The following is a 16741-nucleotide window of genomic DNA, read 5'->3' as shown; positions in this document are numbered from 1 at the left end:
TCAATTGCTGTGTTCACATCATAGTGTACAAGCATAATTTATAGTTTGGCTTTGAGAATTTCCTTGGCATTAAGTTTATAGAAAAATGTATACAAGAAATTGAAGTTTTGATTATATTTTTATATTTGTAAAGTAAACATTTGATTAAAATGGTCACTGTTCCTTTTTTATTTTATTTGTCATTTCAATAAAAAAAAATTAAAACAGAAAAAGAAAAAAATACCAACCAGAAACCAGAATCTAACTGATCTCTTAGATCATGTTCTTAACTGCTGTGATATACCGCCAAGCAATGATAAATAGAATGGTAACATAATTATAATTAAAATTATATTATTATTCATATATATATTCATTCCCTATAACTAAATTCTCATAATTTTTGTTAATAACTCTTCCCATTTTTAATATCATATTTAATGGTACTATGTTGACTGTATCGCTGTGCTATGTAATTACTTTAGGAATATAAAACCAATGGTCCATTTAACCTCTAAAGGGTAAGTAAAGAATATTATACCACGATATGAAATGTCTTTGCAGTATTCAAAATCATTTTCTATTCCTCATCACCATCTTGTCCTGATTACATGGCAGAAAAATTGATGATTGAAATAAAAGAATATTCTAATCCCAGATAGGAATTTCAACATAAAGAGTCATCACCCAAAAATACTTGCATACATGCTAACACAGTTTATGCAAATATCACAACATCTGGCTCATGGAAAACATGGAATTAATAACTGTAGGAATAAAGGATGATGAATAAATCCAACAAAATGCAGAGTCAGAGTGAGTGATGGAGGCTAGGAGCATGTTTCTACCTTTATCTGTTTCAGACTCTGAGATGAATGCTAGCTATCTCTCCTTGAGAAACCATAATCTGCTTTTACCTCCTGTTTGAAATAGGAAAGGAAAGAGACTGAAGCTGAATATGTCATCACATCAACAAGTAGTTTCCCTAGACAGTTTTCCTGCTCTGAGCAAGAATCCTCCATCTTATGGATGTGGACTGCTTGGCTATATTTCTCTGTTAATCAAGTTTTTGGTAGTATTTCATTATAAAAAGCTGTTTTTAAAAATGTGGATCCCTCTCAACACAAGAAGTAACAGGGATAAATATATTCCTTCGTTTATTCTGTCCTCATTCATTAACCAATAATATTTTCCCATGTAATGTATCAAGCACATTGCTGATTGCTGGGCCTTCAGGAGTGAATAAAAAGAAACCTGAATGATGCCCTTACTGAGCTAAGATCCAGTGACAGACTCCCCAAAAGAGCAGAAAGTTACAACACAGTGTTATAAATGGTAGGATAGAGGAAGCACAGGATACTTAATATGAAAGCATATTTGAGGGACACAACAAATACCTGGGGGTTCAGAAAAGATACCAGTGTGAAAACACATACAAAATGGGACTCAAAGGGGATAAAAGAGTCAGCTTAGTGAATAGGAATCACATGAAATAAGAGTGTTCCTAGGCGATGGACTATTTAACAAAGGCCAGAAGGTGAATGCAATTATGCAGGAATCCTAATTAATTTGATATAGCTGTGGTTGTTAAATCAACTCCTCATTCAAAAATTATTTATTAAATGCCCATATTTTTGCAAGTCCACATGCTGTTCAGCACTTAGTTTACAAAGAATAAATAGCAAGATATGAAGTTGGAGAGATAGGAACAGAGAAGGTCAAGAAGGGTTTCATAATTGTGTTAAGACATAATGCTAAGTATAAATACTATTGGGAAACTATAGGATGGTCTTTTAAGCTATCAAATGGGGCAGTTATATTAGAGTTTTAGAGTGTTAATTCTAGCAAGATTACAAAAAAATAAAATAAAAAACACATTGAAGGGAGCAACAAAGGCAGGAGAAGAGCATTTAGGAGGTTGCTGTAATGATTTGAATGTGAAATGATGGAGACAAACTCTGGTGATGCCAGTGATGATGGGGAATGTTGTGGACACTGCTGCATCCAGGGCAAATCTCTTTCACTCGGCCACTGCACCCAGGACCCAACTGCTGTGTTTAGATGATGACAGCTCACAGCCCCATCCTTTCTGGACAAGTGCCAGAGATAATTGAACCTGTCTCACTTGGGAAATATGCCCACCATTCCAGGGTTCACCACTGCACCAATGAATGCCTGGAGCAGAAGTAAGAAAGACTGGTTCCCTTGCCTTAAATTGGAATCAGTTCCATAGTAAAATGTGTACTACAGAGTTTACACAGCTCCAGGCTAAGGCAAACTCTGAAATTATATCCTGTTTCCCCTTCCATAGGCAGCTTCCCTCAACCCTTCTCCTAATAAATGTCTTTCATAAAAATTTCCTCTCTGTGTCTGCATCATGGAGAACACAGACTAAAATAGAGAGGTAGAGAAGGGTTCAAGAAATATTTAGGAGTTATAAACAAAAGAACTGGATAGAGAATGAAGATTTGAGAAAGAAGGGTCATGAATTAAATTCAAATTCTGGTTTAGATCACTGAAGGTTTCAGGAAACTGAGAAAGAACAGAAGAAGGATGAGTCTTCTTTGCTAGTCAAAGAGGTTTCTCTACCCCAGGGGACATAGCCTCTCATTCTGTGTCTGAAGAATTAACCCTGAATTGGCTGAGGAAACTATAATGTTCCCCCTGCAACGATTGCCATGAAAGACAATCCTCCTCGGGACCACCTCCAACACTCCTCTTTGCTTTTGGTTTTGTAGCTAGTCACAGGTCCAAGCAGGCACCTAAAAATGAAGTTCAAAGTGTGGCAGCTAAGGAGGTTCTATACTCAAAACAACTACTTGACCTTTCTAAATTATACAGACAGAAATCTAGGGAATGTATATGGAAATGGATAATCATGGGCATAAGATAATCTCTGATCAGGGCTTATTTATTGATGTTGGATCACTAGCAGAGATTCTGCATTCAATGTTGCACCTGAGGGAGTTAAGAAAGGCTCTAACAGTTTGTGCGGTGGTGGTAACACATTAACCAAAAGGTGGCCCATGGTGAGCAGCTTAGAAATGCCTGGCCTAAGTTTGGTTTAACATAGAGAAAAAGATTCAGAGGCAGAGGTTGACTGGAAAGTTAGAGTGGATTTGTGATTTCAGATCTATACAGCCACACTGGGTAGGTCCAGAAGACATATCTTCTGTCACAACTATAAAAAATGAATTGGTAGGGGGGAGACAGCATCCTTGGAAAGCTCTGTGATGACTCTTTTTTACAGGCCAGACATTTAGTGGAAATGGTGGTCCCTGATTTGGGAAATCCAAATGCAATGGGATTGATTTGGTCCCAGGTAACAGTGGCCAAGTGATGGCACTCAACCCCAAATGTAAGGTGGGGGTGGTTACCATAATGAACAGCAGACTCATAAAAAGCAATCAGGATAATCAACACAAGAAGATTTGTAGTATGGTCTAGCTGATCATGGTGTTCATAGAAGTGAAATAAAGAGGACGTCTACTCAATTACTACCTACTTCATCAGCGTCAGCAGAAAAATTGTAGGTTATTAAACAAAAATTTAACTGATGTCATTTAAATGGAGATTCATGTTATTGCAATTAATTCCCAGACTTGAGCCAGTTTACAGATTCAGAGTCTTTTGAATAAAGGGGAGATTGAATCTATCTGAGGAAGGACCCTGGTACTCTGCTAAAATTTTATAATTTATCATTCTCTCAAACTTCTCTAAAAGGACCTAGGTCTCTTTATCAGAGTAACTATGCATTGTGGAAAAGGAAAGCAGAACTTTAGGAACTCCTGGCCATTGACTTTGACCTGAAACTGTTTTTAGGAGATCCAAACTAATACTGTGGTCCACCAATCAGAGTAGTAACCTGTGGAAGTCTGGTGTTGATGGAATTTTAGCTCAGGTCTATTTACAGCAGGTCCAGTGTTCACCAAAGCCATGTTTGTTTCCCCAGTTCCAGAATGCATAATTCAGAATAGACAAAATTAACAACGGGCAGAATCCTCAGATTAGTTGACTGACATGTGATGTTAGCGGTTTTATGGAAGGAAAGGCCAAGTGGAAAAAACTAGTACTGTCTCTACCTAAGAAAATAATAAGCCAAAAGCAATACCACATTCCAGGTAGGACTGTAGAGATCAGAGCCACCAAGGACTTGAAAAATGCAGGGGTAGTGATTCCTACCATGTACACATTCAACTCTCCTGTTTTCCTGTGCATAAGACAGATGGACCTTTGGATCACAGTGGATAATTTAAAGATTAACTAGGTGAATAATCCAATGTCAGTTGCTGTAGCAGACATAGCTGGATTGTATGATCAAATGAACAGAGCCTCTGGTACCTGGTATGTAGCTAGAGATCTGCTCTTTATCTCCCTGTCAATAAGGATTATTAGAAGCATTTATATTTTAGATCGAAAAGCCAGCAATATTTCTCCACTGCCCTACATCAGGAGTATATCAACTCTTTCCAGCACTATGTATTAATGCAGTTACTAGGATCTTGATTGTCTTTCATTCTACAAAATATAACACTGATCCATTACATTGTTTTTGTGCTGATTGGCCCTATTGCTCAAGAAGTAGCAACTCCTCTAGATTTTTTTGATAAGATAATTCTGTGTCAAAAAGTTGGATAAATCCAAATAAAATTAGAAGCCCCAAACTCAGTGAAATTTTTAGGTGCCTCGTGATGTGGAGCATATCAAGCCATCCCTTTTCAGGGGAAGGATAGCTTGTTCCATCTGTCCTCTCCTATTAGCAAAGGAAATGGACAATGCCCAGTAGACCTCATTGGATATTCCAGGGAACATATTCTTCATTTGAGTTTATTTCTCTGGCCCAGTTAAAAAGAGACTAGAAAAAATAATATATTTTCGTGGGGCTCAGAAAAAAGAATAAGCTGTGGGACAGGTCCAGGCTTTCATGCAAGCTTCTCTGCCACTTGGGAAAAATGATCCAATAGGTTCACGGTGCTTGATGTGTCAATGGCAGATAAGAATGTTGGAGTCTTTGCCAGGCCTCCACATGTGAATTGCAGTGCAGGCTCTTAGGATTTTGAAGCAAAGCTTTCCATACTTTGCAGATAATTACTCTCCTTTTAAGAAATATATTTTGCCCTGCTTCTGGGCCATTGTAGAGTCTCAGAGCTTCACTGTGGGCCACCAAGTTACTGTGCAACCTGGGCTGCCCATCATGACCTTGGTGTTATCTGACCCATCAAAGCCATAAAGTTCTGTGTGCACAGCAGTACTCCATCATCAGATAGAAGTGCTATAATCCTGATCTGGCCCATATACAACCTGAAGGCAGTTACATGGAGAAGTATCAAAAACGTGCAGTGTACCCACTTCTGCTACACTCCCTTCCTCTCCCAGTCTGCATCTATGGATTCATGGGGGTTGAGTATGCTCAGCTGACAGAGGAAGAGAAGACTTCAGACTTGTATCCAGATAATTCTGCAAGGATATGCAGGCATAATCCAAAAATGGAGTGCTGCAGCACTACAGCCCCATTCTGGACAATCCCTGAAGATCAGTAGTGAAGGGAAAGCCTCCCAATGTTGCTGTATAACAAAAGGAGATCAACTTGATGATGGGTGATGCATTAGAGGGCCAGGACAGGGAGGGGAGGAAGGAGTCACGGGAGGGATGGGATATGGGCATATGTTTATAAACAAAGCTGATTCACTTGGTGTACTTCAAAAACTGGTACAACAGTGTAAAGCAAATATATACCAATAAAGAGCTTAAAAAACAAACAAACAAACAAACAAAAAACTCCAAGGAGTGTACCTGGTTTTCTACTTTGCTTGCAAGGAGAAATGTTGAAATTTAAAACATATACTGATTCATGCTTTTGGCAAGTTATTTAGCTGGATGGTCAGGGACTTGGAAAAGACTTAGAAAATTGGCAAAAAAAAAATGAGGAAGAAGTGTTTTTACACACTTCTCTGAATGGGCAAAATACATGAAATTATTTGTGTCCCTTTTCTCACAAAGGTTTAAGATAAGGTATCACCACTCACCACCACCTTTAGTAAACTATTAGTTAAATTTTGGCTTGCTATTTCCATTAACGTATGCTCTGCTTACTTAGAGCTCTTAGCTCCAAAGGGAAAAATGTTCCACCAGGAGACACACAAGTTTCTGTTGAACTGAGTGTTAAGACTCCTGCCTCACCATTTTGGGCTGCTCAGGCCTCTGAATCACAGTAAGTTACTGTGACGGTTGGGGTGACTGATCTTGAGTAACAAGAGAAAAGTGGACTACTCCATAAGGACAGGTATGCATGGAAAGAGAAGTTCCCATAAGGCTTATCTTAGTGTTATCACACCTGATGATTAAGATCAATAGAAAACTATGACAACCAAATCCAGGCAGAACTACAAATGGCCCAGGCTTTTCAGCAATGAAGGTCTGTGCCACCCCACCAGGTAAAGATCACAGTCAGCTTAGTTGCTTGCTGAAAGCACAGAGAACACAAAATGAGTAAGCAAAGAAATTAGTTAAAAAGACCAGCTACAACCATGTAACCATTTACAAAAATGAGAACTGTAATTGTTGTATGTTCCATTTATTTTATGAATATGTTTGTGAATGTTTATATTATATTTATATAAATATATATATATCATTTTCTTCTTTCTCATTACTTTGTTATGTAATATGGTATGTTACATTTCTATCATACAATTTAGTTATTGTTTATTACCATCATGGTATTTAAGTGCATGATATCAATGAATTTATCTCCCAAGGACTTTTCTTCCCCTTCTTGAGACTGACTTAGTGCATTTTCACCTGTTCACAGTAGAGTTGTGCCATGTTGAGGAAATTGTGACCTTAATATTGTCTTTATTATGAGATTAACCTTGGTTATAGGAGATGCATACATGCCCCCACCAGCCAGAGTCATTACAAGACCCTGAGACCAGTGTCCTGTTTCAGTGGGAGAGCCCACAAATCTGCATCTTAAATACTGGTATTAGAGCTACAGAGAGCACACCCGAGGAACAAAATTGGAAGACCCACACTTCTCTACCTAAACTTACTAAAAGCTATGGTAATTAAAGCAGGGCACTAGAACAACGTTACACACAAAGATCAAAAGAATAGAATTGAGAGTCCAGAAATAAACCCACACATTTGCTGTCAATTATGTTTTTACAACATTGCCAATACTATTTAACAGGAATTTAATATTCTCATCAACAAGTGATACCCACAAACTGATATTAAAATACAAAAGAATTAATTTGGAACCCTACCTCACACCATCTATAAAAATTAACTCAAAATAGATTAGGGAACAAATGTACAACTAAAAATGCAAAATTCTTAGTAGAAAACGGAGGAATTATCATGACCTTGGATTAAGAAATGTTTTTTTAAATATGGCAACAAAAGTACAACAAAAGAAAAATTTTAAAAAATTGGATTTCATCAAAATTAAAAATTCTTGTGCATCAAAGGACAGTATCAAGAAAATGAAAGCTTGAGAACATTGTTGATGAGAATATAAAATTAGGTAAAGTTGTGAGTACATAGTTGGTGTTCCTCAAAATTTTAAATATAGAATTTCCCTACCACCCAGCTATTCCCCTCCTAGATAAATACACTAAAGAAATCACACAGAGGAGGGCAGACAGCAGTATCAAGCAGTATCAGCAGTATTTCATCTTGTGGAACTGAAAACCACGGCCACAGAAAGATGGAGAAAATGAAAAAGCAGAGGACTTTGTACCAGATGAAGGGACAGGATAAAACCCCAGAAAAACAACTCAGTGAAGAGGAGATAGGCACCCTTACAGAAAAAGAATTCAGAATAATGATAGTGAAGATGATCCAGGATTCTGAAAAAAGACTGGATGCGAAGATCAAAAAGTTTACCAAAGACCTAGAAGAATTAAAGAGCAAACAAACAGAGATATGCAACGCAATAACGGAAATGAAAAATACACTAGAAGGAACCAATAGCAGAGTAACTGAGGTAGAAGGGCGAATAAGTGACCAGGAAGACAGAATGGTGATAATCACTGATTATCACAGAAAAGAATAAAGAAAAAAGAATGAAAAGAACTGAAGACAGCCTAAGATACCTCTGTGACAATGTTAAATGCACCAACATTTGCATTATAGGGGTCTCAGAAGGAGATGAAAGAGAGAAAGGACCTGAGAAAATATTGGAAGAGATTATAGTTGAAAACTTCCCTAACATGGGAAAGGAAATAGCTACCCAAGTCCAGGAAGGGCAGAGAGTCCCAGGCAGGATAAATCCAAGGAGAAACACGCCAAGACATATAGTAGTCAAGCTGACAAAAATTAAAGACAGAGAAATGTTATTAAAAGCAACAAGGGAAAAAGGACAAATATCATACAAGGGAGCTCCCATAAGGTTAACAGTTGATTTCTCAGCAGAAACTCTACAAGCCAGAAGGGAGTGGCACAATATATTTCAAGTGATGAAAGAGAAGAACCTACAACCAAGAATACTCTACCCAGCAAGGATCTCATTCAGATTCGATGGAGAAATCAAAAGCTTTACAGACAAGCAACAGCTAAGAGAATTCAGCACCACCAAACCAGCCCTACAACAATTGCTAAGGGAACTTCTCTAAGTGGGAAACATAAGAGAAGAAAAGGACCTACAAAAACAACAACAAAACAATTAAGGAAATGGTAATAGGAACATTACATATCGACAATCACCTTGAATGTAAATGGACTAAATGCACAAACCAGAAGACACAGACTGGCTGAATGGATACAAAAACAAGACCCATATATATGCTGTCTCCAAGAGACCGACTTCAGACCTAGGGACCCATACAGACTGAAAGTGAGGGGATGGAAAAAGATATTCCATGCAAATGAAAATCAAAAGAAAGCTGGAGTAGCAATACTCATATCAGATAAAATAGACTTTAAAATAAAAAATGTTACAAGAGACAAGAAAGAACATTACATAAAGATCAAGGGATCCATCCAAGAAGAGGAGATAACAATTATAAATATATATGCACCCAAGATAGGAGCACCTCAATACATAAAGCAAATGCTAAGAACTATGAAAGAGGAAATGCAAGGCAGAAATAGAGACACAGATGTTGAGAACAAACACATGGACACCAAGTGGGGAAAGTGGGGAGCGTTGGGGGGAATGCATTGGGAGATTAGGACACCAAATTGTACACTCTAAATATATGCTGTTGTTTATTGTCTGTTAACTGTATCTCAATAAAAATTCTTAAAAAAAAATCCTTTGCAGGTAATTTAGATGAACTTGGAAAAAATAATTGCCACTGCACCCAGGCCCCAACTGCTGTGTGTTTGAGAGGATGAGAGCTCACAGCTCCACCCTTTCTGGATAAGTGCCAGAGATAATTGAAACTGTCTCACTAGGGGATTATACACACCATCCCAGGGTCCACCACAGGCCATCAAATGCCTGCAGCAGGAGTAAATACGACTGGTCCCCTTGTCTTAATCTGGAACCAATTCCATAGTACAATATGTACTCCAGAGTTTACCCAGCTCCAGGCTAAACCAAACTCAAACTGGAATTATATCCTTTTTTCCCCTACCATAGACTGTTTTCCTCCACCATTCTCCTTATAAATTACTTTCATAGAAATTTCATTTCAGTGTCTGTATCATGGGGAACACATACTATAATATAGGGATAGAGAAAGGTTCAAGAAATATTTAGGAGTTATAAACAAAAGAACTGGATAGAGGATGAAGATTTGAGAAAGAAGAGTCATGAATCAAATCCAAATTCTGGCTTAGATGACTGGAGGTTTGAGGAAACTGAGAAGAAGGAATAGGAGGGTTGAGTCTTCTTTGCTAGTAGAAGAGGTTTCCCCACCCCAGAGGGCATAGCCCTTCATCCCCTGTCTGAAGAATTAACCCTGAATTGGCTAAGGCAACTATAATCCCCCCACAACAGTTGCCATGAAAGACAATTCTCCTCAGTACCACCTCCAACACCCCTCTTTGCTTTTAGTTTTGTGACTAGTCACAGGTCCCAGCAGGCACCTGAAAATGAAGTTCAAAGTGTGAACATCTGAGGAGGTACCCTACACTCCAAAACAACTACTTGACTTTTCTTATATATATAGACAAATATCTAGGGAATATATGTAGAGATGGATAATTGTAGGGAAAAAATAGTATGATCAGGGCTTATTTATTGATGTTGGATCACTAGCAGAGATTCTGCATTCAATATTGCACCTGGGGAGGTTAAGAAAGGCTCTAACAGTCTGCGTGGTGGTGGTAACACATTAACCAAAAGTGGCCCACAGTGAACAGCTTAGAAATGTCTGACTTAAGCTTAGTTTAACATAGATAAAGAGATTCAAAGGCAGAGGTTGATTGGAAAGTTAGAGTGGGTTTGTCATTTCAGATCTACACAGCCACAGTGGGTGGGTCCAGAAGATGTATCTTTTGTCACAACCATAAGAAATAAATTGGTAGGGGGAGACTCATCAACATTGAAAAGTTCTGTGATGGCTCTTTTCTATAGGTCAGACATCCAGTGGAAAGTATGATCACTGATTTGGGAAATCCAAATGTATTGAGAGTGATTTGTTCCCAGGTAACAGTGGCCAAGTGATGGCACTCAACCTCAAAGGCAAGGTGGGCATGATTACCATAATGGACAGCATAGTCAAAAAAAGCAATCAGGATAATCAACAAGAAGATAGTGTTGTCTAGCTGATCATGATGTTCATAGAAGTGGAGAGGAAGTCTACTCTATTCTTAGTTCATCAGTGTCAGAAGCAAAGTTCTAGGTTAAGTAAGAAAAAAAAGTAACTCAAACCATTAAAATGGAGAGTCATGTCATTGCCATCAATTCCCAGACTTGAGCCACTTTACAGATTCAGAATGCTTTGAATAAAGGGGAAATTAACTCTATTTGAAGAAGAACCCTGGTACTTTGCTAAAATTTATGATGTGTCGTTGTCTCAAACTTCCGCAAAAGGACATATGGCATTTTATCAGAGTAACTATGCATTGTGGAAAAGGAAATAAGCAGAAATTTCAGTTACAACTGGGCATTGACTTTGACCTGAAGCTGATTTCAGGAGAACCAAGCCAATATGGTGGTCCACCAATCAGAGTAGTAGCTTAGAGAAGTCTAGTGTTGATGGAATTTTATCTCAGGTCTATATAGTGTGTCCAGTGGTCACCAAAGCCGTGTCATGGTTACTTCCCCACTTCCAGAATGCATAATTGGAGCAAACAATATTAACCACTTGCAGAATCCTCACATTTGATAATTGAAAGCTTAACTAGGTGGATACCTCAGTGTCAGGTGCTATAACAGACATAGTAGGATTGAATGATCAAATTCATGGAGGCTCTGGTACCTGGTATGCAGGTATCAATCTGCTTTTTATCTCCCTGTCAGTATGGATTATGAGAAGCTGTTAGATTTCAGATTGGAAGGCCAGCAATATTTCTTCACTGCCCTACCTGAGGAGTAGATCAACTCTTTCCAGCACTATGTCTTAATGTACTTTATAAGGGTATTCATTGTCTTCCATTCTACAAAATATAATACTGAACCATTATATTAATGTCTTTATGCTGATTGGCCCAAGTGATCAAGAAGTAACAATGACTCTAGATTTTTTGGTAAGACAATGCTATGTTAGAAGGTGGGAGAAGTCCAACTAAATTTAGGAGCCCCAAACTCAGTGTAATTTCTAGCATATCAAGCTCTCTCTTTTACAGTGAAGGATAGCTTTTTCAATATGTCTTCTCCTATAACCTAAGGGAAGTGTACAATGCCCAGTGGACCTCATAGGATTTTCCAGGGAACATATTTTTCATTTGAGTTTATTTCCCAGGCCCAGTTTTAAAGGGACTGGAAAATATTAATTTTGTGTGGGCTCAGCAAAAGAATAAGCTCTGGGACAGGTCCAGGCTTTCATGCAAGCTTCTCTGCCACTTGGGAAAAATGATCCAGAAGGTCTATGGTGCTTGATGTGTCCCTAGCAGATAAGAATGTTGGAGGCTTTGCCAGTCCTCCATACGTGAATTGAAGTTCAAGGACTTAGTATTTTAGAGCAAAGCTTGCCATACTTTGTAGATAACTATTCTCCTTCTAAGAAATATCTCTTATCCTGCTTCTGGGCCATTATAGAGTCTCAATGATTCACCATAGGCCACCAAGTTACTATGCAACCTGGGCTGCCCATCATGACCTTGGTGTTATCTGACCCATCAAAGCTATAAAGTTGTGTGTGCACAGCAGTACTCCATCATCAAGTGGAAGTGCTGTATATGTGATCTGGCCCAAGTAGGATCTGAGGCAGTTAAAGTCCATTTGGAGAAGTGGCAGCAATGCCCATGGTCCCCACTCTAGCTACACTTCCTTCCTCTCCCAGTCTGCATCTGTGGATTCATGGGGGTTGAGTATGCTCAGTTGACAGAGGAAGAGAAGACTTGGGACTTGTATCCAGATATTTCTGCAAGGATATGCAGGCATAGCCCAAAAGTGGAGAGCCGCAGCACTACAGCCCATTCTGGACAATCCCTGAAGATCAGTAGCGAAGGGAAACCCTCCCAATGGGTAAAACTCCAAAGAGGTACCTGGTTGTCTACTTTGCTTGCAAGGAGAAATGTTGAAATGAGAAATATATACTGATTCGTGCTTTTGGCAAATTATTTAACTGGATGGTCAGGGACTTGGAAAGAACATAATTAGAATATTGGTGAAAAAATGAGGAAGAGGGTTTTTACACACTTCTATGAATGGGCAAAAAGCATGAAATTATTTGTGTCCCTTTTGTCATAAAGTTTTAAAAGGAGAGTGTCACCATTCACCACCACCTTTAGTAAGCTGTTAGTAGAATTTTTGCTTCCTGTTTCCATCAACTTATACTCTGCTTACTTAGAGGTCTTAGTTCCAAAGGGAAAAATGTTTCCACCAGGAGACACACAAGTTTCTCTTGAACTGAATGTTAAGACTCCTGCCTCACCACTCTGGGCTGCTCAGGCCTCTGAATCACAGTAAGTTACTGTGGTGATTGGGGTGATTGATTCTGAGTAATAAGAGGAAAGTGGACTACTCCATAAGGACCGATATGCCTGGAAAGAGAAGTTCCTATAGGACTTATCTTAGTGTTATCACATCTAATGATTAAGATCAATAAAACACTATAGCAACCGAATCCAGGCAGAACTACAAATGACCCAGGCTTTTCAGCAATGAAGGTCTGTGCCACCCCACCAGGTAAAGATCACAGTCAACTTGGTTGCTTGCTGAAGGCACAGAGAATACAAAATGAGTAACCAAATAAATTAGTTTAAAAGACCAGCTACAACCATGTAACCATTTACAGAAATGAGAACTGTGATTGTTGTATGTCCAATTTATTTTATTAATATGTTTGCGAGTGTTTGTACTGTATTTATATAAACAAGTATATATGTAATTTGTTTTATTTCTCTTAGTATTTTATTATGTAATATAATGCTACCTTTCTATCATTGTATTTAGTTACTATTTCCATCACAGTACTTTAGTTGCAGGATACGGATAAATTTACCTCCCAAGAACTTTACGTCCCCTTCTCGGGATTGACTTAGTGCACTTCACCTATTCTCAGGGGAGTTGTGCCATGTTGGAGGAATTATGACCTCAGTGTTGTCTTCATTGTGAGATTAACCATGGTTTTAGGAAATGCATGCAGGTACCAAATCGACATGCAGTAGACTTGGGATGGCTAATTATTTGTGTTAACTTGTTTAGGCCACAAGGTGCACAGATATTTGCTGAAACAGTTATTGTTTTGGGTGGTGTTTGTGAGTTCTTTTCTGGTTGGTATTAATATCTGAATTAATAGACTGAGTAAAGTGGTTTGCCCTCTCTACTCTGGGTGGTCCTCAACCTTTCAGCCAAATCAGTTGAAAGTCTGAAAATAACAAAAGCGTGAACTCCCTTAAATATTAGAGAACATTCTTGCCTGAAAACCATCAAAATGAAATATCAGCTCTTCCTGGCTGAAGGCCTGCATGCTGGCAAATTAGCTCTTCCTGACTCTACAGCAGCTTTCTGCCTATGGACCTGAACTGGGACATTGACTATTACTAGTTTTCAGCAGTTTCTGGCCTCTAGAACCAAACTGGGATGTTAGCTCTGAGGATTTTGCACTTGCCAGCTCCCATAATCACTATATAAGATCAAATTCCTTATAGTAAATCTCTTCCTGTGTATATTGCTGTTGGTTCTAAAATATATCACATTTTCATGGTTTGTCAAATTTAATTTTGTTAAGATATCAATAATACCTGAAACAACACAGATTCTATATAATCCTTACTAAAGTCTCAGTGATACTTTTTACATGTAAGTAAAAATCATCTGAAATATTCATGTAGAATTTCAAGGGACACCATAGCCAAAGTAATCTTAAAGAGAAAAACCAAGTTGGAGTTCTCCCTCTTCCTGATTTCAAAACTTCTTCTAAGACTACAGTATTTGAAACAATTTGGTACTGACATAAAGACAGATGTATATACCAATAGAATACATTACAGAGCCAAGAAATAAACCATCATATTAATGCTCAAATGACTTTCTACAAGAGTGCCAAGACCATTCAATAGGGAAAGGGAAGTTTTTTCAACAAATGGAGATGACAAAACTACATGGCCATAAGCAAAAGAATGATGGTGGACCATTAACTTTTACCATATACGCAATACACTCAAAATGGATCAAAGACCTTAACATAAGCACTAAAACTATGAAACACTTAGAAAAGTTAGAGAAGAAAATATTCAGAACATTAGATTAGGCAAAGTTTTTTGAATATGTAATCAAAAACACAGGTGACAGAAGAAAAATATAAGTAAGTTGGACTATATTAAATATAAAAACTTCTATGCATCAAGGAACAGAGAGAAAAAGTAATCCACAGAATGGAGGAAACACTTGCAAATAAATATTTGATAAGGAGTTAATATCCAGAATATGAGTTTTGGCAACTCAACAACAAATAACAACCCAGATAATAAATGGACAAAACCTTAGACATGTTTTCCAAAGAAGATAAACAAGTGTCCAATAAATGCATGAAAAGTTGCCCAAATCATTAATCACACTCATGCCCTATTCATGGGAATGTAAAATGGCATAACCACTATGAAGACAGTATGTCATTCCTCAAAAAGTGAGTAATAGTTTTAGTGTATGCTCCAGCATGTCCACTTCTGGCTATATATCCAAAAAAAATTGAAAGCAGACTCTCAAAGAGGTAATTATACACTTGTGCTCATAAGAGCATTATTCAGAGCAGACAAAATGCTTAAGCAACATAAGTATCCAGCAACACATGAACAGATAAATGTGATATACATGCAATAGAATAGTATTCAATATTAAAAAGGAAGCAGATTCTGACACATGCTACATCACAGATAAAGTGTGAGGACATATTAAATAAAATAAGCCATTCTTGTTTAATGAAACTTACATTTTATAACAGATTTATATTTACTGGTAACTTGTGAAAATAACACAGTTTCCATAAACCCTATGTCTAGTTTCCACTGCTATGAACTTATATTAGTATGGTACATTTGTCACAACTAATTAACCACCATTATTTTCTTCTTCAGAATCTGATCCAATACACCACACTATATTCAGGTGTCAAGATTTCTTCATCTCCTCCAGTGATGGCTTCTCTGATTTTTCTTGTTTTGATTGACCTTCAGAAAATTGATGACAACTAGTCGGACATTTGGTATAAAAGCATTCCATTGGAGTTTCTTGATATTTTAGTCAAGATTAGAAGATTATAGGTGTTTGGGGGAGAGACCACAGAAATAAAGCTTGATTTTCTCATCACATCATATCAATGGTTACATAGTCTCGATGTGACTTTTCACTCTTGATGTTTCCTTGCTCACCTGACTGAGGTAGTGTTTGTCACATTTCTATCTGTAAGTTTACATTTTCCCTCATTCCATAGTGTTGTCTTCACAAGGAAGTCACTTTAAGTGTGTGAATAGCTCACTCTTGAGTGGTGGAGAGTCTGAAGACAGAATATCTACATAAACTGTTTGGAATTTGTTTGCTTATTCTCGCATATTTATTTACTTATTTAATTACTTATATCACTTTAACTCCTGGATATTTATTTTGCATGTTGAGTTATATTTCCGTTTGCATGTTGTTTATTTTGTTGCTGCAGTATTTTCCAGCTTTGGAAGCTGGGGCTCTTTCATTTAACCACTGTGTCCCTTTGGCAGATCTTCATCACTATGTGAGTGTGTGTGTTTTAGAACTTGCTTACTTTCTAGCATTTGTATTTGCTCCAGTTCCTCTTTACATTCGCTGTCCAACACCTAAAATCAGTCATTTCTTCAAGAAGTGCTAATTCCTTTTACTGGAGTACAGTATTAGAAACCAAATCTTGGGTACTAGAAGATCATCATTTTGTTTTTTTATTCTAGCCTAAGATATAATTTATGACCCATATAAAGATCTTTGTTTTTTAAATAATGCACCATTTTCCTAATAATGTGATAAGACAAATTGACGATTAAGGTCTTTATCACATGTGGCTCATATCTCCTAATTGGAAGAGATGGGACACTTTAGGGAATGGCCTTCCCCAGATTCCTGTATTTTGCATCATTCATGTTTGAACACTTCTCCAGGGAAGGCAAAAGAGATGTACTTGCCATTCATAATCTTATGTGAGAGTGAATTTCAGAAAGTGAGGGATGAATCTGGAAT

This window comes from Hippopotamus amphibius, chromosome 3 (assembly GCF_030028045.1).
Source record: "Hippopotamus amphibius kiboko isolate mHipAmp2 chromosome 3, mHipAmp2.hap2, whole genome shotgun sequence".
Lineage (NCBI taxonomy): Eukaryota > Metazoa > Chordata > Mammalia > Artiodactyla > Hippopotamidae > Hippopotamus > Hippopotamus amphibius.
This window is presented reverse-complemented; position numbering follows the sequence as displayed.